The 25,667-nt window shown below is 38.5% G+C and overlaps 1 protein-coding gene across 6 annotated transcripts in view; it reads right to left on the reverse strand.

The window, feature by feature from the left end:
* MBD5 (methyl-CpG binding domain protein 5) overlaps positions 1–25,667 on the reverse strand; it is a 221,071-nt gene that overhangs the window by 150,971 nt on the left and 44,433 nt on the right. For all 6 annotated transcript variants that reach the window (XM_039493824.1, XM_039493821.1, XM_039493823.1 and 3 more), the window contains exon 2: positions 10,617–10,713. The gene's annotated coding sequence lies outside the window, so the exon portion shown is untranslated. The remainder of the gene's footprint in view (positions 1–10,616; positions 10,714–25,667) is intronic.

Raw genomic sequence — 25,667 nt, forward strand, 5'->3', positions numbered from 1 at the left:
GGGCCCTTTAAATAGCTGCCTGAGACCTGCTGCCCGAGCCCTGGGGTTACCGCACTATATGCGAACCCGTGTTATATCGGGTCACGTTATATCAGGGTAGAGGTGTATTTCAATCTTCCATGTACAATTTTAGAAAGGTAAAATCCAATACAAAGTTTAACAATATATGCTGTCCATCAATCCTATATTTACATACACAGAACCTGATCATGGCATTTACCAAACGGGTGCATGATTGAGTCCTTATTTAGGGTTATATACTGTCCACTACAGAAAGCTGTTAAATCAAAACAAAACAAAAAAAGCGACCACGCATGGATCAAGGAGAGAATAGATCTATTAAAGAATCAGAGTGCCTGGGACACTTATTTCCATTTTGCACAATCCTTGATCATGGTCCCCTGAAATCCAGCCTATGTGCGAGTCATGCATTTATAATACAGTAGTAAAAATACAGTGTCAAAATGTTTGTTGATAAATGGATCAGGTGGATTGTTAGCTTTGATTAATTTATTTGCATTAGCTTAGCAAAAAAGTATCTTAAGGCTTCCTGGGAGACCTTTACTGGTCAATAAAGTAGTAGTAACACTGATGGCTAAGAAATAAAATCCCCAAACTAGACATGGCATGTCACATAGTACTCTACTCTGTACAAAACAGCCTTCATTTCTACAACTATTCCCCCTCTTCTATCTGAGTTCTAAAACCTGTTAAAGCACTCATGATGTTAATTAAGGCTCTGGACTCTTTAAATAAACCAGATCTAACAGAGAACATAAGAAAACAAAACGTTCCATCTCACTGTACATAAATAACAACCCAGGATGCTCACCTTAACAGTGCTGTATGTACACTGAAAACCAAACCAAACCCACACTCTCTTACTAATACACATTCTTCAGAAATTTTTTGTAGAAAAGATTAAAAAAATTTTGGTGAATGACTTGCCCCCAAAGTTTCACTTTATTTGATTTTACTTAGGGTATGTCTACACTGGCAGAGTTACAGCGCCGCTCAGAGAGCGCTGAAGGGAAACCGCTGTTGTGTGTCCACACTGTCAGCTGCCTGCGCAAAAGCTTGTTCACATTTGTGGCATTTGCAGAGGTATTTGGAGCGGTGCACTCTGGGCTGCTATCCCAGAGAGCATTTCTTCCTCTTCTGCCGCTAAGAGTTGCATCATGACCTCATGCAGAAAGTCCTCCTTAGTTCTTTGCGGCTGCTTTCTAATTCTGCACAGCCGTTCAGCTGTGATAACACAGAGGGAGGCTGGGCTCCCAAGGTCATATCTGAAGTCAAAATGCAGAAGCAGTATTGTTTGCAACACGGACCACTGATTCAGTGCTTTGAAAAACAGCCACTATTCACATGTGGCTGACCCCAGGCAAGCACACATGAGCCATGAGACCCCCCCTAAATGGTGAGTAACCACAGGGGCAGGGGAAATCAGTGTTCCACGACTGTACTGTACACTGGGCATGTGGCTCTTGGGGAGAGCCAGCACTGTAGGTGGCCTTATCAGTCCTGTCTAGGGTGGATGAAAATCAATTATGTAAAAAAAAAAAAATGGAGTTTTTTTTTATTTAAATCAGATTTTTTTGATAAAATGAAAAAAACCTATCTAAAGATAGTTATAATTAAGATATCTTTGAGCTATAATGTATCTCAGCATGGAATATGGATTAGAAATTCTAATTCTATAGTATGAGACAATATAATAATGTTTAGGAAAAGTTTTGTAAATGAGTTCCAATAGTTCACAGATTAGGGACCCAATCTTATGGGGTTCCATAGGCTTCTGTATAGATTATTTAGGTTAATCTTTCTATCTACCCAAGGGACTCAGTGCTCAGTCACTCTAGAAGATACCATCAGAGATGCTTAATTTTGCAGTTCTTAAACTGGATTTGCGTCTCTAGAGGTAACATGCTTGTTAACAGCAAAAATGTTTTAAATAAATAAATAATATAGAGAGGTGAGAAATAACAGACCTCAACAGTATTGTCCCTCTGCGAATTTGTATATACAGAGTCAATCCCTTACCTCTTTCTAAAAGAGCAAAGTTTCAAAAAGTTCAATGAATAGAACATTGTTGGGGGTGGAATAGATCGGGACAAGGAGAAGAAGTCTGGAGATAAATGTGAGAAGGGAGGGACATATGATTTTTTGTTAAAATATTATGTGTTTGCTGTTGGAAAAAAAATCCAGAATACTTAACATTGTTGTTTTAGACATTTAAATTATTTTATTTAACTGTCTATCTGGTGATGTTCTCCTCCTGATACAGCATGCCAAGAAAATTCTCCAAATATTAATGATTAACCTGTTCAATTGGAGACAGTTCACCTCCCAATGACTTCATAAATATCTGCTTCAATTACCTTTCGTAAATGAAATAACCAATCATTCATTCTCTGATATAGCTGTAAAACTAATCTGAAAAGTTTAAAAAATAAATCACTGTTTAAAATGTATAGTGTGTATCTTCTAAAAATGTAACCTACATCTATCTCTGAGTTGTGAAGAATATGTATTAAGGTTATAACAACCAACAAGAATGCACTTCTATGTAGAAATCCATGATTACATCAAGTCTTCCTGACTAGTGATTTAAATCATGATTTAAATCAAATCCATCCTGTTCCTGTTCCCACATTTTCCACAGGCTGTGTTCATAATGGAAGATATCTTGCTGCTAAGGGTGCGCAGGAAATCCAGGGAGGGTCTTCTCCAATACTGCGGCTTCCACTCTGGTCCTTATGCGGCTTGTGTTTGTGCAATAATGGTCCCCCCCACCACCCTAGTGATGACAGAGTGGCATGGAAAAGTTACCCTTAATGGAGCAAGAAACAGCAGCTCTGCCGAAGAACCTGTGGCAGCGGATTGCCCAGTATCTCCATGAGAGTTTCCTGAAGATCTCTAAGCAGATTCCCATGAAGTGAGGGAGTCAATCAACACCCTGTTCCGCTGCTCAGACTAGGCTGGTACACGCATCATACAGACACAAGCCTGCTTTCTGCAACCCTCTGCCCCCAACAACTTGCTTCAGTGAATCCCAAAATCAAAGCCACTTACCAGGGGCCTCCTCTCCTTTTTGCGCTTTGCCAAGATCTGACAGCTGGGACTGGCTAGCCTCCTCCAGGGTAGAGAAGAGCTCCTGGCTGCATGCATCTCTGTCCTCTGAGCTGTCCTCTGCCTCTGGGTCCTCCTGCCCCTCCACATCCTCATCCAAGATTTCTTCCTCCTGGCTCGGTCCACTCTCGACTGGCACGCAAGCCATCCAGGTATCCACAGTGGACTTCGCAGTGGAGGTGGGGTCGCCACCGAATATCGCATCCAGCTCTTTGTAGAACTGGCATGTCGTGGGCACAGCACTGGAGCAGCAGTTTGCTTCCTGCACCTTGTGGTAGGCGTTCCACAGCTCCTTCACTTTGACCCTGCATTGCAGAGTGTCCTGGTGATGGCCCCTTTCTGTCATGCATCATGAAATCTGTCCGTACAGCTGGAGCGTAGCTGGGACTGGACAGCCTCCTCTCCCCAAGTGCTGATTAGGTCTAGCAGCTTGGAATTGTTCCAAGCGGAGGATCGCCTGGTGCGTGAAGCAGACATGGTCACCTGGAAGATGCACTGAGACCACTGCACGTGTCACTGAGCAAACAGGAAAGGGACTTTCAGCATTCCCAAGGAATTTAAGGGGCGGGGATGATGGTTGGTCACCTGAGGCCAGGGCAGTAGAGTTCAAAGGATTGACCAGAGAAGCGAGAACAGGCATTGTGGGACACCTCTCAGTGGCCAATCGCAGCATTGTAATCAACCAGGGTGTCTATAGTGGCACTGCGGCGCTGCACCCCCGGCACAGAAAGCTGTATGCCTCTCATCGGGGTGTTTTTTTTTTTTTTTTTTAAACAGAGCTGCAACTGCGCAATTTCTGCGCACTAAATGGCTTGGCAGTGTGTACATCTCGGGAGTTACAACGCAGAAAGCTGCTTTACTGTGCATAAACTTGCCAGTGTAGACAAGGCCTTAGTAAACTTCATTTATGTTTGTTGATTTTTAAGTTAATATAAGCAACAAGCAATTCAACTAAATGAAACAGGAAAGGTAAATTAGAGCATATTTTAAAGGCTGTGCTTATCCAAAAGCAAATAATCTGTTCACTGTGAGTCTGTGTCATAATGTGTACACAGACTGTCTTAAAAAACTCAAAAGCTTTTCTGCGTGCCAACAAAACAGACAACACTGGAAGAATCCACCTATATTATGTAGAGAAAGCTTTCTATTTCATATGCTTGTTGAACAGAACAGTAACATAGCTGGAGGAAAACTGCCCTCTTGATAAAGTCTTGGTACTGTATTTATACTTATGCCAACAGGTGATAAAAATATGGAGTATCAGAGAGCTCATTTTATAAAAATAAGATTAGTAACCTACAGATATCCAAAGCAGAAAGGAGAACTGGTTTCTCTACCAACCTTCCCAAGCAAACTCTCTAATTGGGAAGCCTTTCAGAAATGCCACCTCCTAGATACCACCATTGTACCATCATCCAAAGTATTACATATGTTCATTACACATTTTAAGGGTGTTCATCACTTCGGTATTTGTAGATATTGGATTCACAAAAGTAATATACGGACAAGGAAAATAAGAGCAAAATTCTATCCAGCTTTAGGCTGAAACATTTAGTGATACATGACCATTCATACGTTATAAGTTAAAGGAAATAAATAACTGGTAAAATGTTAACACTATAAAAAGAAGTGCCTTTCCTCCCCCAGACTTTCAGATCAGTTTTTTTCTTAACCCAAATGCAAAATATGATATCACAGGATGGGTTCTCTCTCCCCAACAGTGTGAGTAGTCTACACCCAAGCAAACAAAACGCATTCAAAGGCTTCCCTTGCCAAAAATAAATGGGTCAAAAAATGTCTTTTCCCTTGCCACAATGGTACAAGAACAGTTCATACAAATATGCGTCCCTCTCAAGGATTAAGCCAACATCTTTTAAATAAAAAAGTTCTCCACCACAGGGTTCAAACAGAAAATTACCTTCTCTCCTTCTTTAGCTTGGTCTCTCTCCAACAAGATTGCCATTGTTTGTTTCCTTCTTTTATATTTGGGATTCATGATAGGTCATGAATAGGGCCCTACCAAAATCACAGCCATGAAAAATGCATCATGGACCATGAAATCTGGTCTCCCACCGTGAAATCTGGTCTTACCATCTACTATGCAGATTTCACAAGGGAGACAAGCATTTCTCAAATTGGGGGTCCTGACCCAAAAGGGAGATGCAAGGGGGTCACAAAGTTATTTTAAGGGCGTCACGGTATTGCCACCCTTATTTGTGCGCTGCCTTTAGAGCTGGACAGCCGGAGAACGGCGGCTGTTGGCTGGGCGCCCAGCTCTGAAGGCAGTACCCCGCCAGCAGCAGTCCATATCATGCCACCCTTACTTCTGCACTGCTACCTTCAGAGCTGGGCGGCCAGAGAGTAGTGGCTGCTGACTGAGGACTCAACTCTTCAGGCATCAGCACAGAAGTAAGGGTGGCAATACCATATCATGCCATCCTTACTTCTGCGCTGCTGCTGGCGGCGGCTCTGCCTTCAGAGCTGGGCTCTCGGCCAGCAGCTGCCGCTCTCCAGCTGCTCAGCTCTGAAGGCAGTTCCACCCCCAGCAACAGCGCAGAAGTAAGGGTAACAGTACCGCAACCTCCCCTACAATAACCTTGCAACGCCCCCCACAACTCCTTTTTGGGTCAGGACCCTACAAATACAACACAGTGAAATTTCAGATTTAAATAGATGAAATCATGACATTTAGAATTTTTAAAATCCTATGTCTGTGAAATTGAACAAAATGGACCATGAATTTAGTAGGGCCCTAGTCATGACGTTCAGCTGTGTGTATTCCAAACCCTTTAATTATTTCTTGTCTGCTTTCATCTAGCAGAGTTGACAGGGAAACAAAGTATTGAACTGAGGTTGCCCAAGTGGATCCAGGACCTAATAAATGAGAGGCCTATTTGGCTCAGATGCATATTACACCCCTTAACATAGGGAGAAGAGAGGTGAATGATATTAGGTGGCAGATAGCACCTTTACAGTTAAACTTGGCCCAAGAGCCAAGAAGCTGAAAAACTTATAATAAGAAAAATGTTACTTAACCAGGACAGATATTTAAAAGAACTGAAGACACAAACATACTCCACACTCTTCCAACAGTACTAACTAGATAGTAATCCATATTTGGGCCACTGAGCCGTGCCCCTATTTGAGTCTAGTCCTGATGCTCTATCAGCCTTGGTCTGGCCCACTACTAAAATCCAAAATTCACAATTTTACTCTGCTCGAATCAGGCATAAAGATCTGCGGAATGAGCTCTTCCCTGTCACATCACTGCTGCCCAAATGTGTAAGAAGAAGAAGAAAATTAGTTCTACAGGCTGGACAAACTTTCTACTAAATAGATCGGTTTTCAATGGGTTGCACTGAATGGTCTTGCATTGCTGATTAAAAGAGCACACCAGAATTAGCAGTATCCTACCACAAAACAAGTTTTAGAAAACAAGGAAAAGCTTACAGTATTAACATTATTAAATTTTTACCTATAATTTAAAAAATGCAGATGTGCAAGCTAAAAATAATGGTTGCTTACAACTCAATGAATATTAGGTACAAGAGCATGTGTGTATTCACATTTTAAACAAATGCAAATTAAGTATAAAATAAAACATGATCAGCTTGCCTGCCACAAAAGAGGAGAGGTTTTCTTTGAGCAGGAACTCCAAAGGCATAATTTCTGTTCTCAAACAGACATACTAAATAGCCTTAGACAAGTTACAAACTCTTTGATAAACCCTTCTATAAACTGGAGATAATATGATTCTCTCTCACACAGAGGTGGACATTAATTAGTTAATGAGCTAAATTCACATGGCAACATGTATTAGTATTATTATTATTACTATTTCTACTATAGTAGTGCCTATGAATCTCAGTCAACGATCAGGACCCCAACTGTGCTAAATACTGTACAAACAAACAACCAAGCTGAAAGTCTTGGCTAGAGTACTTGCCATCTAGGCATCAGATAGGACAGAAGAGGTAGATGAGACAAACGTGAGGCTGGGAGGATGAGATAAAAATTTTTTAAAAAGCAAACAAAAAACAGTATTGCATAAAAACAGAAATTTCAACTTGCCACTTGCCTAACAAATGCCAGAGAGTACTGATTTGTAAATATCACTGTATAGGTATGTTTTAGGAGGGACTGAATTTCAGTGGCGTTTTATCAGGTACAAAGTTATACTAGACATGAATTTGACCCAGAGTTTCAACATGGAAACCACAGAATGCCCTCCTTATTGTGGTAGGTATAGAAATTATTCTAAAATTTGATATGTACTGATAATAAAATATGTAACAAACAAAATGCCCCCTGAAATGTGTTGTGTGTTAACTGAAGTAGATTCATGCTTTACTTAGAAAACAGGAAAACAAAATAAAAATTATGAAAGTTTCAAAGATGGAAACAATTTAGTCCCATTTATTGTACGGGAGGGTATAATTTCTGATCCTGAAACATATGGCTATCAAATGGAAATCTGAAGTATTTACCCAAATGCACAATGATTTCAGAAGCAGAGATGGCTCCTGTAATGTAACCTGGTTTAAAAGAGCATAAAATACTGCCCTACTAACAGGAACTATTAACAAGCTTTAACAATCTGTACAAATATTTACTGAACTGATGGAACATGTATTAAATGTCAGACAGATACCTGAAGACTGATAAGAGGAATTAAAGTAGCAAGCGTGTAGTTTCAAGGTTTCATTATACATTCAATTAAACAAAAAGACATTATGTAATTAAATCCTAATTTAATCTTAAAGTCTATAGAAGACTAAGAAATGTGATCTATAGAGTATATGTAAATTAATCAGAAATGCCATTTAAACTAGTTTTATTTTTTAAGCTACATCTATTTTTTCAATAAACTTTTTCAAAGAAAATAAATGAACAAAACCAGAAATTACAGTATAGCCAAGAAATTTTTACAAGGGTGGTAGCTCTCCCAAGTTGCAAAACAGGAAATAAGTTTTGGTGCAATACCACACACCTATTTGTAGTCTGAAATGCACAACCTGAAAGAAACAACCACACAATAGACCGGTCAGTTATGATACTTTTATTCCACCATGTAGAGAGTGAGTCCAAGGACTAAATTACTTTTTAGAATTTTGGTATTGTAGCACATGTTGTGCATCCTAATAATCTGCACTTTTAAAAAATATATCCTCCGTCCTATATATGCACAGAGTATGCATGGGAAAGACCCCAAACTGATATATATTATATAATCTCTATCACAAAACTTAAAATAAAAACAAAAAGCTCTGAAACATGTAACTAACATTCGCAAAGACATGCTAAAACAATAGAGAATCCAGGCTAAGGAATCTTCCGATAGCACAATAACTATAAGAATAATGGCTGTTCACTTGGTCCCTTGCTCCGTAGGCAAGCAGAGGTTGGAAGCAATGGAGAGCCAGCCAAATAAACTCCTGTAGTAGGCAGGGACTGCCTCATATTGCAACCTTTCTGATGAAGAGAGGTATTGGACTTCTGAGAAAAGTAGGGAGAATGAATGGGAGGAAAATGTCAGTCCATACCTGAAGTATTTTAAGGGGATGTGTAGAACATTTAATTTGATATTGGAAGGCCTCCTGGGCAAATCATATTTTTGAACTGTACGCAACTGACCCCCCACTCTTTAACATGCAGCTCCACTCTGAAAACTGACGTAAAAATACATGTGTGTGTGTGTACACATATTCTCAATGACTTCCATATCAATTTTCTCAAGCTTTGTCTACACTACTACTTTTGTTGTTCAGGGGTATGAAAAATACACACCCTGACTGACATAAATTTTACTGGCAAAAGTGCTGGTGTGGGCAGAGCTATGCTGGCAGGAGAGGTTCTCCTGCTGACATAGCTAACGGGGACTCATTGGGGGTGGTTTAATTATATCAGCAGGAGAGAACTCTCCTGCTGGTAAAAAGCATCTACCCAGTAGACCTTACAGTGGCATAGCTGTGCTGCTGTACGGTCTGTAACATAGATATAACCTCAGTTTATAAGCAACCATTAGGACCCTACCAAATTCATGGTCCATTCTGGTCAATTTCACAGCCACAGGATTTGAAAATTAGTCAGTTTCACATTTTCAGAAGGGAGTTGTGGGGGGTTGCAATGCTGTTGTAGGGGGGTCATGGAATTGCCGCCTTCACTTTTATGCTGTCTTCAGAGCTGGGCACTGAAAGCAGCCGCTGCAGAGCTTCCTGCAGCTGGAGGAGTCTCCTTGAGGTGGCTGAGAGTCTGATTCCCCCCGCATGCTGCTGGGAGCATGCCAGCCAGGGGTTCCTAGCTGCTAGTCCAGACCGGCTGGGTAGGGACAGGACTTATTCTTCCTCTGCACAGCCTCTCTCAGGGAAGATCAGCCCCACCTCCAGGGATCTTCCCTGGCTGCATGAAGTTCCGTGACTGGCCAGCAGGAGGTTCTCAGAGGTGGAAGTAGGTCCAATCTCCCTGGTGCTGCTGGGAGCACCCCAGCCAGGGGCTCCTAGCTGCTAGTCCCAACCAGTGGTGGATTAATGCAAAGGCCCAGAGGGCCTGTGCCCAGGTGCCCCATCCAATTTGCCGCCCCCTGAAAAACTGGCACCCCAAGCCATTCTTAGACCCATCTAACTAAATTGCACACGAATTAAACTGGCCTGACAGGAGTTTACTATATTACAAAATTATTTCTTGATTGCTTTGCTTATTGATCAGCTGTACTGGTAATCAAATGTTTACAATATAAATTCCACGTCTCAGATTAAATTTAACAAAAACGGAAAGGGAGTTGGGGGAGGGCAATAAAATTTCAAATCTCCATTTATTAACTATAAATAGATTAATTCTTCATGTTATAACAGTATCTAACGTTTTAATTACTTATTCAATTTACCAATAAGTATAATGGATAGAAAAACACATGTGAGAAGTCTCCTGAATGTCTGGCATGTGTTTTGGTGGCCAGAGTCCATACACTTCAGAATAAAGATAAATATTAAAAGCAAAGCGCATGCTGGGTTTTAGCGGCACAACTTCAATTAAAATCAATGAGAGTCATACACAAAATCCTACACAAAAATCTAAGAAAATGTGTCACTATATTTTACATTATACGTTGTTTACAATTTCTTTTCCATATATAAACTCTATTCCTCCAAACAGATTATCTACCTGCTCTTTATATTCCAAAACATGACATTCTAGGCATCACAGGCACTACACATAGATAGTGCAGTTATGGGGGGGCTATAGAAAACTAAACAGAAGGAAGACTAGTTGAATAAAGTTTCCTATTTTTATAACCTAAGTAAAAAGGAAGCTATGCTTTCTTATTAATACTATGATGATTACCCTTATAATAGACATTCACACTTCTGAAGAATTGAGTTGGGTTTCCTAACTTTTTGTGCTGTTCTTTATAGGACATATTTGAGATAAAAAACCAAAACGTATTAGTTTGTATACACGTATTTAAATATAGACAAACTTTTACCTACCTTTGATGTCTAAAAACCCAGATTTTAAGGATTTTGTCTGTAAACACTATGTTCTTCAACACTTATATATCCAAAAACCAACATTCTCCAGCACGACCTAAAAACACAAACAGTACACAAGTCAGACTGATTTTAGCTTAATTGGGCTCTTAGAAACAAAATACAAGTACAAACATGAATAATGCTGTTAGCTTACAATACATTCGCTTTTATTTTAATTCTTTAACTATATTAATAAAATATTATGATTAAGATTTTAAATGCACCAAATTCAAGAAATCCATAGTTATGGTTCCCAAAGCAATAACACCATTAAAATTACCACCTAATATGTTAAAGAACACATAAAAGCAATACTGAACATACAGACTGGAAGTTAAAGAAGCATAGAAAATTAAACTATATCCAGTACAACTCTGGAGAATTAAAATTGTTTAGCGAGAACTTTCAGAAGAGAAACCCTGAAATTTAAAGTTGCAGTTTTCACAGACAACTTTGTTCAAGAACAAATCTAATCATAAAATGCCATTTGTTAGTATCTGTGTTCTCAAAAATAAATAAAATATGAATTAATTTATTACAATGGATAGAATTTTCTGGACCTACATACATTTACATGTCAGAAATCAAATTAAATTTTCAAACTGTGGTGGGACATGACATATTGATTCATCTAGAATTTAATTTATATGTTAAAATGCCAGTGGAAAGACACTCCACTGACTGCCAAGGGTCAACAGTTCAGCTATCAGTCTAACACATGAAGTAAGTAGTTTCATTTATCTTTAATTCTTTTATTGTGGTCAACCATATTTCTACAGACATTATTTGTTTTTGCAGGATTGGAGCCTATTATTGCAATGTGTAGCTTGTGGGTGGACAGCTGCACCGGTGTAAGGCTCCATTAATCATATTAATAGACTCCACATGAACACTGTTGCCTACCCTCATGATACCCAAGGCAGGATCAGGGCCACAGTGATTAAGTACATTTAAAGGCATCTGTTTTTTGTCAAAAATTCTAAATCTGTGTAGCATGCCTGCTATAATTGAGAAGCTATACTATCTCAGTTTTGCTGTATGGCTTTATCTGTACTGCCAACATTTGATCTATACAGTCAATTTTTTTTTTAACTTCAATAAAAGTCAGTAAATGAGGGCTTTATGCTGTATCCACTGACGCTGCTGGTAAAGTGCCCAGTAACTTCAGTGATGCAAGACTAGGTGGTAAATAACTTTCTTCTGAAGGGCTCCTAAACCAAACTGGTTCCATCAGTTTCCGAAGATGAACTTTTCAAATAGAGTATCTGCCCACAAAGTATCAAAGGAAAACTATTTTTTATATATGTTACATATATTTTAATTACTGTATGCCTGCATTTCTAATGTTTGTAGAAAAAGAAGCACCAAATTAAGCTATTTTTTTAAAGTGCATTTTAGTGACAATTCTTTCTAGACTACATGAAAAAATACAACAAAAATAGTAAAAATGAGATTTGTCATAGTTGTAGTTTAAAAACAAATCCTCTGTTCCCTCATAGTACATTACATATATTTATACTTTTTATCATGAGACAGCCCCACAAATAAACAAAAGTTATGTTTATCAATGGTATGTGGATATATAATTCACTTGACAGAGGTATAAAAATTTGATTACTGATGGTTTCCGATTAAATAGATTTAATTCTTAAAAAAAATTCTAGGTTACTCAGACTGGTCTGAATACCACTGCTCTATTCTGAGCAGAAACCTACTCTTCCATTTTTGTAAAAATGATCACTGGAGTTCTTAAGAACCAAAGTCTTTGCGGCAGAGTTAAACTTAGATTAGCAATTAAAAATCTAGGACATAATTTTCGGCAGAGGTCTGGCTGCTGAAGCTGTGCTTATCACCACAGAGAGCAGCTAGCTCAATTTGGACTACGTTTCTAGAAAGAATGACATTCCTGACCCTTTTTCTTTTTAACTCCTCCCCCGCCGCCAAACCCTTCGTTCCCTCCTCTCATTATTCATGTACGTCTTTTGCTATTTTATTTCTATTACCCCCACATTAACATTTAATGGCTATGGTAGGATTGTCTGGTTTTGCAGCTTTGACATGTAAAACTGCATAATTGGATAATTCTATTGGCGATCCCCTGAGGAGTACAGTATTTGGAAACATATCATTTACTGTTTTGTACTTTTCACTGTCTGTTTCTGTAGAAAAATCAATAAAAATTAATCAAAACGATTTTCAGTTACTATTGTTCTTGAAGTCTACTGTACAGTACATGACTATTGTAAGCCTTTTGAAATCATAAAAATTTACAAACACAGCTGGAAAAAAAATCATTCACTCTTACTATAAGAAAAAGAAACCCAATTAGTGATATTTTACTATTCCTTAAAAAAATAAAAAAAATTACATGTTGCTGGAATGTGGGCACATAAGAACATAGGAATGGCCATGGTAGGTCAGACCAATTGTCCATCTAGCCCAGTATCCTGTCGTCCAACAGTGGACAGTGCTAGATACTTCAGAGGGATTGAACAGACCAGAGCTATTATTGAGTGATCATCCTCTGTCATTCAGTCCCAGTTTCTAGCAGTCAGAGATGTAGGGATACCCAGAGCATGGGATTGAGTCCCTGACCATCTTGGCTTATAGCCACTGATGGACCTATCCACAGATTATCCATTGCTGCAGTATAAAGTAAGAGCCATTTCTAATCAAAATAAAAACAGGATACACTTTCTAAACTGAATTTAAAAAATAATCTTAAAATGTAACAAATAGCCAAACATGTTGATATTTGCCTTCAGTTGGCCCATTATGTCATCCTCCACTGTCCACTTGTTAAAATGGTCATAACAAGCATGCTTTCATGCTTTCTCCTGTGCTGTTCATCAATCTTGGAATGTGCTCCAATGTAAACATCAGCAAAGCTACCTCATTACCCACTTTCAAAACTCTCCTTTGCCATGATGCCTACAAAACACTTGACAACAGCTAGGCTGTTCGTGTGCCCCGATCACTGCCTGTCACGATGACTAATATTTCTCATTGTTCACTTGTACTCCCCCATCTACCAGTTGTCACATCTTATGCTTAGACTATGAGCTCCTCAGGGTAGGAACCATCTTTTTGTTCTGTTTGTGTACACGCCGAGCAGAACGGGGCTCTGGTCAATGACTAGGGCTCCTAGATGCTACGATATTACAAATAACAAACAGCAACATTAAGTTAGATTCATGAACAGATAGGTCATATATTATTTATTTGTTCCTGAATCCAATTGCTTTTCAAATACGAAAAAATAATGTCAATATGTGTATGAATATGGGTAAACATGAAACATTATGTTTGCATGTTGATGCCAAGATAAACATAACATTGAGGTTGCCACCAGAGCCCTGGACATTGCCTGACACCAAAAAGTGAGTCTCTTAAAACTGCACAAATGTTTTATGAAAAGGGTGAATGGAAATGAAGATCTCATGTGTTTTTCAAGCTGACAAAATGTCCTTACAAAGCAGTTCTATTTTCTTGAGGTGCTGTTTTCTTTTTACATTATCTGGTCTAGCTTAGTATTTTTTGTCACTAGTTGATATTGTGAACACATTTTGTCCAAATATAAGAGGAAACAGTCACATACTGGAAGAAGTTACAATCTAGGTCTGAAATCCTGCAATTGGATCTGTCCAGCTAGGGTCCTTGTGCCCGTATGGAATCCTATTAGTTTTAATGAGGCTCCTAATGGGGGTAGGGGTCTGTTCATGCCAAACCACAAGAAACTCGTGTGTGTGTGTGTGTGTGTGTGTGTGTGTGTGTGTGTGTGTGTGTGTGTGTGTGTGTGTGTGTGTGTGTGTGTGTGTGTGAGAGAGAGAGAGAGAGAGAGAGAGAGAGAGAGAGAAAAGAATTCCTATATGAAGTCTGTAAGTATAGCAGCTACAAATTCACAGTTGCTTCAGCGTTTTCTTCCTGAGAGGGCCAAATTCTATACTGATATAAATCCAGTAATTCCAACCAAGTTAATTGTGTTACACTATTGTAAATAAGCCTGGTCTATAGCCCACTAAGGAAATGAAAAGATTCACATTGAGTTCATAGGTGGATTTGGACCAGGACCAACAGGTACAGAATTCAGATCACTTTCTCCAGTTACCGGAATATTTGGGAAAGAAGCCATTTGAGAACCAAAAAAATAGATTTTGGTATCCAACAATGAATTTCCACTGAAAGAGAGGTTTCTTTTACTTGCATGAAAAGAAATTAAACATTAGTTTGATGAGGAATTGCATCATGCTAAAATCTGTAACAGAGAAATTTTTCTGATCTCTGAAGCCATTTTATTGCATAGAAATTTTATTATAAAGAACAGTTAGAAAATCTGTACAGAGATATAAAAGCATGAAAGTGAAATTTTTGCAAAACATTAGATCTTTTCAAAATAGTTAAAATATAATTTGGACCAGATATATATGAAGTGAGATATTCATTAAAAAGAATGAAGTCTGTAGACTGAATATTATTATATATATCCATCCCACCCTGGGAATATCTGACTTAAAATATAATTTGATAATGTACACTAGAAAAAAAATTGAAAGCATTAATTAAATATTTATTGATAACTACAATGCTGTTAAATTTCGGGGTTATTTTATATTTTAGAATTATCACACCATTCAATTTCAGCTATTCTAATAAGAGTTAACAAGACATATGCCATCAAAGTCCTAAATATTATATAGCAGGAAATGATGTGCCTTCTTTTGGTTTCATTAGATGTATAAAGGCAGCAGCATACATTTTTTAAACTAGTGGTCTCCACCTGGTCAACTAAGGATCTCCCAGTCGATTGCAATCTCTGGTGGTGCAGTGTAGTTGTCGCTAAGGCAGACTCCCTACCCCGGCCCTACGCCGTTCTCGGAAGCGGCAAGCATGGCCCACGGCCCCAGGGGCAGGGGACTCCCTCTGCGCACTGCTTCTGCCTGAAAGCACTGCCCCCGCAGCTCCTATTGGCCAGGAGAGCTGCAGGGGCAGTGCTTCTGGAGTGGGGCAGTGCGCAGAGCCACGTGCCCCCCCCCCCCCCCGCAGGGGCGCATTGGCCCCTTCTGGGAGCGGTGTGGGGCTGGAGTAAGCAGGGAGCCTGCCTTAGCCTCACTGCGCCCACTGCCAACTGGGAGCCGCCAGAGGTAAGTGCTGCCTGGCGGGAGGCCTCACCCCAACCCCGTCCTGGAGCCAGCACCCCAGACCCCCTTCTGCACCTTGAACCCTCTCCTGCACCCCAAACCCCAGCCATAACCCCCCTCCCAGAGCCCCTGTACCCCCTCCTGCACCCCAACACTCTACCCCAGCCCGGAGCCCCCTCCTGCACCCAAACTCCCTCTTAGAGCTTGCACCCCTCATCCCCTCTTGCAACCCAACCTCAGCCCAGAGCCCCCTCCCACACTGCAAACCCCTTGGCCCCAGCCTAGAGCCTATACCCCCTCCTGAACCGCAACCCCAGCCTGGTGAAAGTGAGTGAGGGTGGGGGAGAGCGAGCAATGGGGAGGGGGGGAGATGGATGCAGGGCTTTGGGGGAAGGGGTGGGGCCTCAGAGAAGGGGCGGGGTAGATCCTGGGTTGCCCTTAGATTCAAAAAAGTGATCTTGGGTGTAAAAAAAGGTTGGAGACCACTGTTTTAAACGAACAGTTAATTTTAAATGAGTGGATATAAAGTATCAGGTCTTGTCTAACATATTTTTGGTGGAGAATGCTATATGAAACTGGAGAACTAGTGAGATAATGACACGAAAATAGATAAGGGAATGAAACCTCAGCAATCGAGAGAGTTTAACTAAAAATCCCTTCCTATTTTTAACTTATTTTATTCTTGGTATTAACATCTATTTAATTCAATCGTCTGATGAACATGTGGGAAATACACAGCTCTTTATTAAAGATTAAAGACCCCAACTTTTTCATTCGAGGGCTTAGAAAGCTCCCACTGCGGTTCTTCTAAGAAACCTCCAGAAAGAACAAGCATTATGTGGGACCAGTGTATATTAAGGCAATTCACACCTGTATCGTGCTGTACAAAACAGGGTTTACAATGGTGCATCTTACTTTAATATGTTGCCAGATTAAGCTGCACTGATGTAAAGCCACTGTGCCACTGGTGCAATTTATCTACATTAGGCGGTTTGTACCTCTATGTAGTCACATTGGTGTCAATTTTCTTAAATGTAGACAGAACCTTAGTATTCCTGATAGCTCTACATGAAAAAAACCAACAAACAATTCTTTCGTAGAGAATACAAGATCACAAATCAGAGACAAAATACAGCTGCATCATAATGAGTCTAACTCCCCTTTATCCCCCTTAACCCAAAAGACAAACATGTATCTCTTCTTTGCAGGTCAACTTTAACAAAAGTCTCTTAACTAGCAGTTGAATTGTTTTCAGTCTAAAAATGTTTTCAAAGATGAATATTTTTAAATTTTAAAGAAGCTATCAGTCATTATCTTTGAGAAAAACCTGACTTTACCCATTTCTGTCCCAATAAGTCTATCTCATCTGTTCAAAACACAAAGCCTAGCACTTTGGGTTGCCAATCTAAGCACGTCATATTGTCTAAAATCAAAATGGTTCTTAGAGTGACACAGTGCTTTAGGCCCCAAAATTTAGACATTAAAAACCCAACACACATAATCATGCCATCTACAAGGTCAAACATGAGCTTTAAAAAAAAATCCCAACCATCAACACCTCTGACCCCACAAAAACCACTGAGTCCACAGCATCCAAAAAATGTTCAAACAAACATACACATCAGTGTTTATTTTACATATATATTTTAGCCCAACAACATCCAGTGACATGCGATTCTATGTAATCAAGATATAAAAATGTGTGTATTGCACTCAGCTTTATGGTATGTGACTATCTATTAGCTATTCCTAGGCTTGCCTAGATAGGAGAGCAACAGGTTCAGAGTGGCTGATATTAATATTCTGCAATAAGATGGAGAACAGAAGCTATTACTCAATCCATGAGATCATGCCAATCAGATTTGGTACCAGACAGACTACTTCTCTCTCCAGACATTTTCTGTACCAGGTTGTCCAATGACAATCTGAACTTAAGGGGCAATTGGAAGATACAGAATTTTGGGGATAGAGGAAGATCAAATATGGGATTCTGGGGGGAAGAGGGAGAGAACAGGTGATTTTGAGGGTCTTGAAGGAAAGCTTAGGAGGATCATTGTGTATGTAAGCAAAATGGAAATAAGATGGCTGGGGACCAAGAGTTGTTATGGGAGTGAAAGAAATAATCTTGTCTTGCTGAGGGTAGTCTACAATTCAGGAAGCTGAGAGAGCTGGAGAGACTCATAGCTTGTTCAAGAAAACCTGGAGTAAGCTGGGGTAAAGACAAAGCCAAAGTCCCAAACACCACTACCTGACTCTTGTCTGCCGTGCCAGCTCCAACTGCCGAAGAGTCTGAAAGACTGATTGTGCAGAAGTGTATGTGAACCTACCATTTTAAAAATCTTGCTTTTACTTTTTCTATTTTTGTCTTAATTTTTATAAGCTGGTAGATGTCTCCTTTTTATTTTCTTTATTTTGGGGTGCGAAAGTGATAATGTGACTATGTGCATACAAGGACCACAAGAAGATGCCAGACAGAAAAAAGTTCTCAAGGTTTAAATATCCCTAAATATTGTCTCAAACACTCACTAAAGCGTGTTTTGCATTTAAAAGTCTTGAGAGAGACTTGAGATTGTCACCTGTTAAATTCTGGTAAAGAAGAGCTGTTAACTTCTGTCTATCAGGAATGTTCTGTTAAAGTTTGTATTATAATATCTGCTGGTGTAGGAGAGGGTTAGTCACCACATAAGAACTGAAATCTAAGAAGGAATGTTTATAAGTGGCTCTGAGGTTGTAGTTTAGACATTAGATAATAATTTGGTTTTATTATTAGGTGTTATTTAGCCAGATTCAGATTACAGATTTGATTGCCTTTGGCAAAACTCTTTAGTTAGGATTTATAACCAGACAGACAGACACCCCCTTAAAATGAATGAGGAATTTTGGAACCAATATGATGATTTAACTTCAATCCAATACTGAGATGGAATTGTTTGATTTGACCTTGTTCAATAGTGAGGTTTTTTTGTTTAGTTTAGTTATAATAATTAAAAACAGTTTAACTCTGGTATTGCGTTTTCTTGATTTTGTCTTAGTTTGCCTACGTTTCAATAAAAATGTAAAACAGAAACTAATACTGAGATATATTTCTTTCAATAAGCAATATGAGTCCAAATTGGGTTGCTACTAGCCAATCAATCTAAAAGCCTCACCCTTTTTGTCTATAGCTTTCACAAGACAGACTGTTAAATGGTATCAAACTGTATTACGTTTAAGGAGCCTGAAGGAAAAGAGTGCAGACTAGCTTTCATGGGCAGTGTGAGTATCGTGACATCACTGTACCAGTGCACAGTGTTGCAAAAAGACCAATAGAGTATCAAGACACCAACAACTATGTCTCCATTTTCACATTTTTCTAAGGGGAAAAAGGTTACAAAATGTAGAAAGGTTAATGCGATTTGAAGAGAGGTTAAAGTTTCTAAAGGGTTATTTTTAACAAAGCTAAAAAGGTTAATTTTAGAGATTCCACTTCTAAATATTCAAAAACATTACTCAGACTTTTAAACACACATCCCAATAATGAATACGAAGACAATGCTGAAGCATCTGCAATTTGTCCCAAACTTAAATCTGAGGGCAGTTGCTAAATTAAGAATGGAACCTCTAAATCTTCTCTTATAAAAAATACAAATATGCAGCATGCATTCTACTAGCTAACACAGTATACAATACACATACTGAATACTGATATTTTTATGCATAAACATGATCTATTTAATCTATAGATTTACCAGAAGAATACAACTGCAATACTTACATTTAAAATAATCCTCATTATCAGAAGAGGATATTAGGGTTGTTGAATTTAAATTAATCAATTGGCTAAATATTTTCAAAGTAAGTTTAAAATCAAAAAATCTTTCAGAGAGCAGACCTAGTCCTTCAGTAATTTTTTTGGTAGAGAATTATGTCCAGATTCTCCATAAGGATCCATCTGGACAACCTCCAAGCTCCTATGTACTATCTAATGAAGTAAATGAGACTCTACAAGGTCCTTCACTGGTGAATCTTTGTTCTAAGAATTCAAAAGAGGCTTCAGAGTTATGAATCTGACATTCCTGTTCCAACAACATTCTGACAGAAATCCAATTTGACCAAATTTTCCATTGCTGCGGGAATCATAGAAAGTGTGGAAGGTTTATTACAAAAGTGTCCTACCACGTTGACTTTAAGGAAATGACCACAGGATAAAACAATGAGCCATTTTAATAATTTTTAGGTATTTCTTAATGGTGGGTGCAAAAACAACAACAAAAATCTATGGTGTAGCACTGACACCATTTCCTGAAGAGGACACACCAACACTCTAAACTACTACTCCAAAGAGATGTTACTTTCTCCCATAGAATCTTCATCTGTAAAATAAAAACCTGGGCAATCTATCTCACCTTTTTTCCCCAAGGATCTCTGAGTAATCTGAAATACATTAGATATTTAATTTTCACAATAATCATGTGAGACTGATATTGTACTTATTTTAGGGAAGGAAAACTGAGGCAGAGCTGTTAAATGACTCACTTAATCTCATACAGTGACCAAGTGGCAGACTTGGGAAAAAACACTAGAACTTCTGTCTCCCAACTTTATGATTCAACCACCAACCCAAACACTCTGATAATTTGGGATGCTCCTCTGAAAATTGGCACACAGATAAACAAAGAAACAACTGGAAGGGTGAGAGAAATTAGCTAGTTTTTACTTTTAGGAACAAGCAAGATGCAGGAAATTACTTTCAAATTATACAAGTGTCATGTGATCTACAACATAATATGTCTCTCTCTAGATATATATGATGCTCTTTTTCACTGTTTAGAAGGTTTCAAGTACATTCACCTCTGACTTGTGTTAGTTGATATCATCTGAACAGCATTTTATAGCTCCAAGGCAGCCTCTGCCTATAACAACTCTGACATCAGTTCTTTTAATAATAATGTCCCCCTTCACTCCGTTGGAGATCAAATTAAAGACTGTTTAATACAGTTGTGGTAATGAATACGTTAGCTGCTGAGCGGCTATTTTCAACTTCATCCTCCATTTTCAGGCATTTAAACTTTTTTTTAAAGTTACCATTTGGGCAGGAGTTTTAATTTTGGTTGATTTTGAGAGAGAGAGTGATTACCATTTTAGTGCTGACATTTATTGTTTGAAAGCACACTAATACTAATTATTTTCAAACAGTAAATTTTAGCATTTAAATGATAACCACTGTATCAAAAAGTGAAAAAAAAATGCTTTCAACCAGATAAAAAATTAAATATAAAACCATGACTACTCTTCCAATGTTACCTTTTTGAAAAGTAAAAAAAAAAAAAAGGCATGGTGTTGGGTGAGAATGATAAGTGTTTGAAAAAATTCAAAATTTTGAAATTCAAGTATAAACATTTTCAGGAGATATGCACAAAGCCACAGAATGTTCAAATATGTACAAATTTGTGATGTACTGATTGCACAAAGAAATGTATCTGCACCATTCTTTAGGGAAGAGTTGGACTGAATGTCTGTAATACAGCAGACCACCAAAAGACGTGATAGAGGATTTAGCTGGAGGTCCATAGTTAAGGTTAAATTGAATTTTGCACTTAAAGCAGATTCAACCTTTTTTAAGTAGGAAAAATGCAGTGTATTATCACCAAAAGTTACATCACTTACCCTGCACAATTATACCCAGCTACTAGTACAGGAGACTCTAGAATTAAATTAACTAGACAATGACTATAAATTAAAAGTTAAACTAATTGGCATACTGACCAAATTCAGAGAACTGAAAAAGTTAAATACTGTGAATTCCACTATTAAGTTATGAAAACTGAAATTCTAAAATGCTATTTATAATATATTGCAGAAAATATATTAACAACTATATTAAATACAGTATTAATATATGCTACAATTAAGTATGATTTTTAACGTTCATCTCTATCCAAATATAAGGGTTTTTTTGAGGGGTGGGGAAATGGAAAAAACAGTTTGTTTACACTCTGTGATTATTAAAAATATATTCTGAAGACTCACTGGGCTGAGAAATAGTAAACAGCATTGATATCCATCCACTAATTTAGTTAATGTTTATACAGCTCTTTAAAATTGTAATCCATGAAACAAGCACCAAATATCATCTCTCTCTTTTTTACTAGCTGCTACTTAGATTCTCTAGGATAATATTGTGATCCCTATGCTGTTACTCCAAGATGTCCATCTTCCCTCTTTGGGATTTGATAACAGCATTTGACCCTGTTTTGTATTTAAGGCCTGTCAAGAAGAAATTTTGTTTTCAACAAGATCTGCAAGCTCAAGAAGCTACCTTTTACAGGGACCCAAAGGATCCAAATGTTTCTAAGCTTTGGCATGGTTTTCACAGTACTCCATTCTATGATCTACAACTAAACATTGCTTCTCTGTTTTTAATGAACAAAGTATTTAATGACATTTTATCTGAGCTGAGAACCTTCTTCTTTACTTACGTCAGTCAGAGCACCATTGACAACAACTCATCAACTAAAATACTAAATTTAGATACAAGTGTCCATCTTTATCATTAACACCTAAAATATATCTTTCAATTTATTATGAATCTTTTCAGATTTATTGGCCAGCATTTCTAATAAGTATTTACTGATCAGGGATGGGAAGAAAAGAGGTGTATGGCAAAAAAAATCCTACCAAGATAGCCAATAGATCAAGACTGAATGCTGAAAGAATCATAGACTTTAAGGTCAGAAGGGATCATTATGATCATCTAGTCTGACCACCTGCACAATGCAGGCCAAAGAATCTCACCCACCCACTCCTGTATCAAATCTGTGTCTGAGGCACTGAAGTCCTCAAATCATGGTTTAAAGACTTCAAGGTGCAGAGAACCTTTCAGCAAGTGACCCGTGCCCCACGCTGCAGAGGAAGGCGAAAAAACCCCAGGGCTTCTGCCAATCTGCCCTGGAGGAAAATTCCTTCCTGACCCCAAATATGGCCATCAGCTAAACCCTGAGCAACTTTTCAGAGGGACAATATCTTTTCAAACATTTGTAACTCTAGCTCACAATCGAAGTTTAAACACCACAGCAAACTTGATTTGAAATAATCTTACGCCAGTAGAGATATATAGCTAAATGCTGATATCACCAACTTTTAAAGAAAGAAATTACAGAGATGCAGACGGTGAAAGTTATAGACCTAAAAGCATCTATGTGTCCTGTAGCCCACAGAGCTAGCTTTAGCATTTATTTTATTCAACAGTAATGTCAGGCACCCACAGGCCTGTATTTTGTAAGACACTGACTTCAGCAGTTAGCATAAGGCTTGGGGCCTATGAACTCTGGTGCAGATAAACGGCCTTACGGTCACCCCTAATTTTGAGGAACTGTTTAAGGGGAAAGTTTGACCAAAACAACACCAGCGAATCACAGGAACATGAGCTAACATCAGCTTTTGGCTATCTTAGGATGGGAACATCTGCAGATGTTTGACCACAAGAGTGCCATGGCAACAAATTGACGTATATGATAAGCTGAGATCATTAGTATACTAAATTACAGGAGAAGGGCACCCCAACATTAATAGGGTGAGGAAATACAAATAGGGAGCAGGGGAGAAATCCCTGCTGAATATGCATTAGACATAGTGGCATCAGCGTAACGTATTATAAAAGTTGTAGCCCAGCCTGTGGGCAGGAGAAGAGATGTAGCCCTTGGGAGATGCCAGGATGATTGCCACTTATGATGATGTGGAAGATAATGGCTAACATCTCAGGTTGTTCTGCAAGGCATGGTCTGAGTATACGAACGTTCAGATGTACAGTCTGTATTATCTCTATTTACCTTGCCGGGTTAGAGTGTTTTTGACTTTGCTAAATGTATTAATAAACTATTACAAATACAGAATGGTTGCTAAAGTGTGTGTGTTGCAATTGTGTACATCAGGCTTCCCAACTAAACAATAAGTTTAAAAAATACTGGGCCTGATCTTGGGACAAGAACCTGTCAAACCTCACAGTGATATTTGGAAATTCTTAAGTAATCAAAATAAATTAATTAACGGCTCATAGATTGGGCTACAGTCAAAAATATTTTGTTGAAAAAAATAAACTGTTCAGTTTAAAACATATTATCTTTAAATCGAGAGTGTTAACAGTTCTGCTAGTGTATTATGTCATTGCCTGCTATCTGTGGACAACTGTTTCTTCAACAGGCCACAGGCACATCCTCAGTTTATTGCCATTAATCTTTCCTTTCTAAAATTACCCCAACCTTAACAGAATCATAAAAGTTACAAATAGGAAAGACCCACATTATTTTCCTGCTGGTGAAGGTTTGTTCCCTACAGTAAATTAAACATTAGCATGGTCAAGACATGCATATAAGAAAACCAAGAAAACCACAAGGTCATTTTAGCACCTTCATCCTTGTCCTCCCTTTCTTCCCCTCACCTTCAATTTAAATATTCATTGCTCTTACTCATTGCATCATGTCTAAAACTGAGCTGATCCGGACAGGTAGACCCTTATGCCCTGAAGTCAATGGGATCCAACATGTGCACAACACAGATCAGATTACAGGATCAGAACTATATATTGTAAACTCTTCAAGCACAAAGATTGTGACTGCCATTCGCTCTGTAAAGCTTAGCAGAATTTAAGCAGTATGGACAATATTTTCTAACTTAAGTGCATAGAATTAAGCACTTAAATCCATATCTAAGCACCTAAAATATCAGGCCACTTCTTCATATAACTAAATATTAATTTACTTTATTAATTGTAGGCACCAAAGTTGGAAAAAGTTAGTAGTGTTTTTCCTGACATTCAGCCTTAATCTTATGTAATTTCATCCCTTTATTTCTGTCTATAATCCCCTGTACCACCCTAAATATTTGTTATCTTCAGTGTTTACAATTTTTTATATGTGTAGGCTGTTGTGTCTTCCCATTTCAGTTTCTTAGCCAAACTATCTAATGTACACTTAGCTCTTTAAATTTTTCTTCATAAGTCAAGACAAGAGTATGCAGTTACCCATATAATAATAATAGAATATCAGGGGTGGAAGGGACCTCAGGAGGTCATCTAGTCCAACCCCCTGCTCAAAGCAGGACCAAGCCCCAGATCCCTAAATGGCCCCCTGAAGGATTGAACTCACAACCCTGGGTTAAGCAGAGGAATGCTCAAACCACTGAGCTATCCCTCCCTTAAAAAAACCACCTTAACTTGTATACCTATCTCATAGAACTGGAAAGTAAAGCAAGTCCAGCCCGCTGCCTTCACTAGCAGGACCAAGTACTGATTTTGCCCCAGATCCCTAAAGTGGCACCCACAAGGATTGAACTCACAGCCCTGAGTTCAGAAGGCCAATGCGCAAACCACTGAGCTATCCCTCCCCCCATTAATGCATAATAGTAGTTCAGTCCCTGGTGTAAAATATTAAAAATGTAGGCCTTGATCCTCAATTGTGACTGAAGATCACTCTTAAGAGGTGGTATGTGTGCAAAAATGTATGTACGCCCCACCTGTGGCCTTTCCAGTAGTTAGGCGGACCAACCCAGCATACAGTGCTCACATTATTGAAACACTCGTTGCTAGCTCTAGTATGATTTGAGATATTAGGCTTTAAAATTACAATTTTATTATTTAGAGAAAAGCTATTTTAAGTACATTTTAGAAGTTTCTAGGAGTCCTGTGAGCCTTGTACAGCTGATACCATGTAAGCATGGCTTTCAAATTTGAGGAATATGAAAAACAGTACACAAAAAAACCTCATCCTCTCTAACATTGCTAAAATAATTTTTCAGTGAAATACATGGCATAGGGGAAACATATGATTGCACGGTTTGGTATAAGGAATCAACAAACATGTATAATTCTCATGTCACTTTGCCATTGATGAGTAAT

This window comes from Mauremys reevesii, linkage group 11, assembly GCF_016161935.1.
Source record: "Mauremys reevesii isolate NIE-2019 linkage group 11, ASM1616193v1, whole genome shotgun sequence".
NCBI classification, from domain to species: Eukaryota; Metazoa; Chordata; order Testudines; family Geoemydidae; genus Mauremys; species Mauremys reevesii.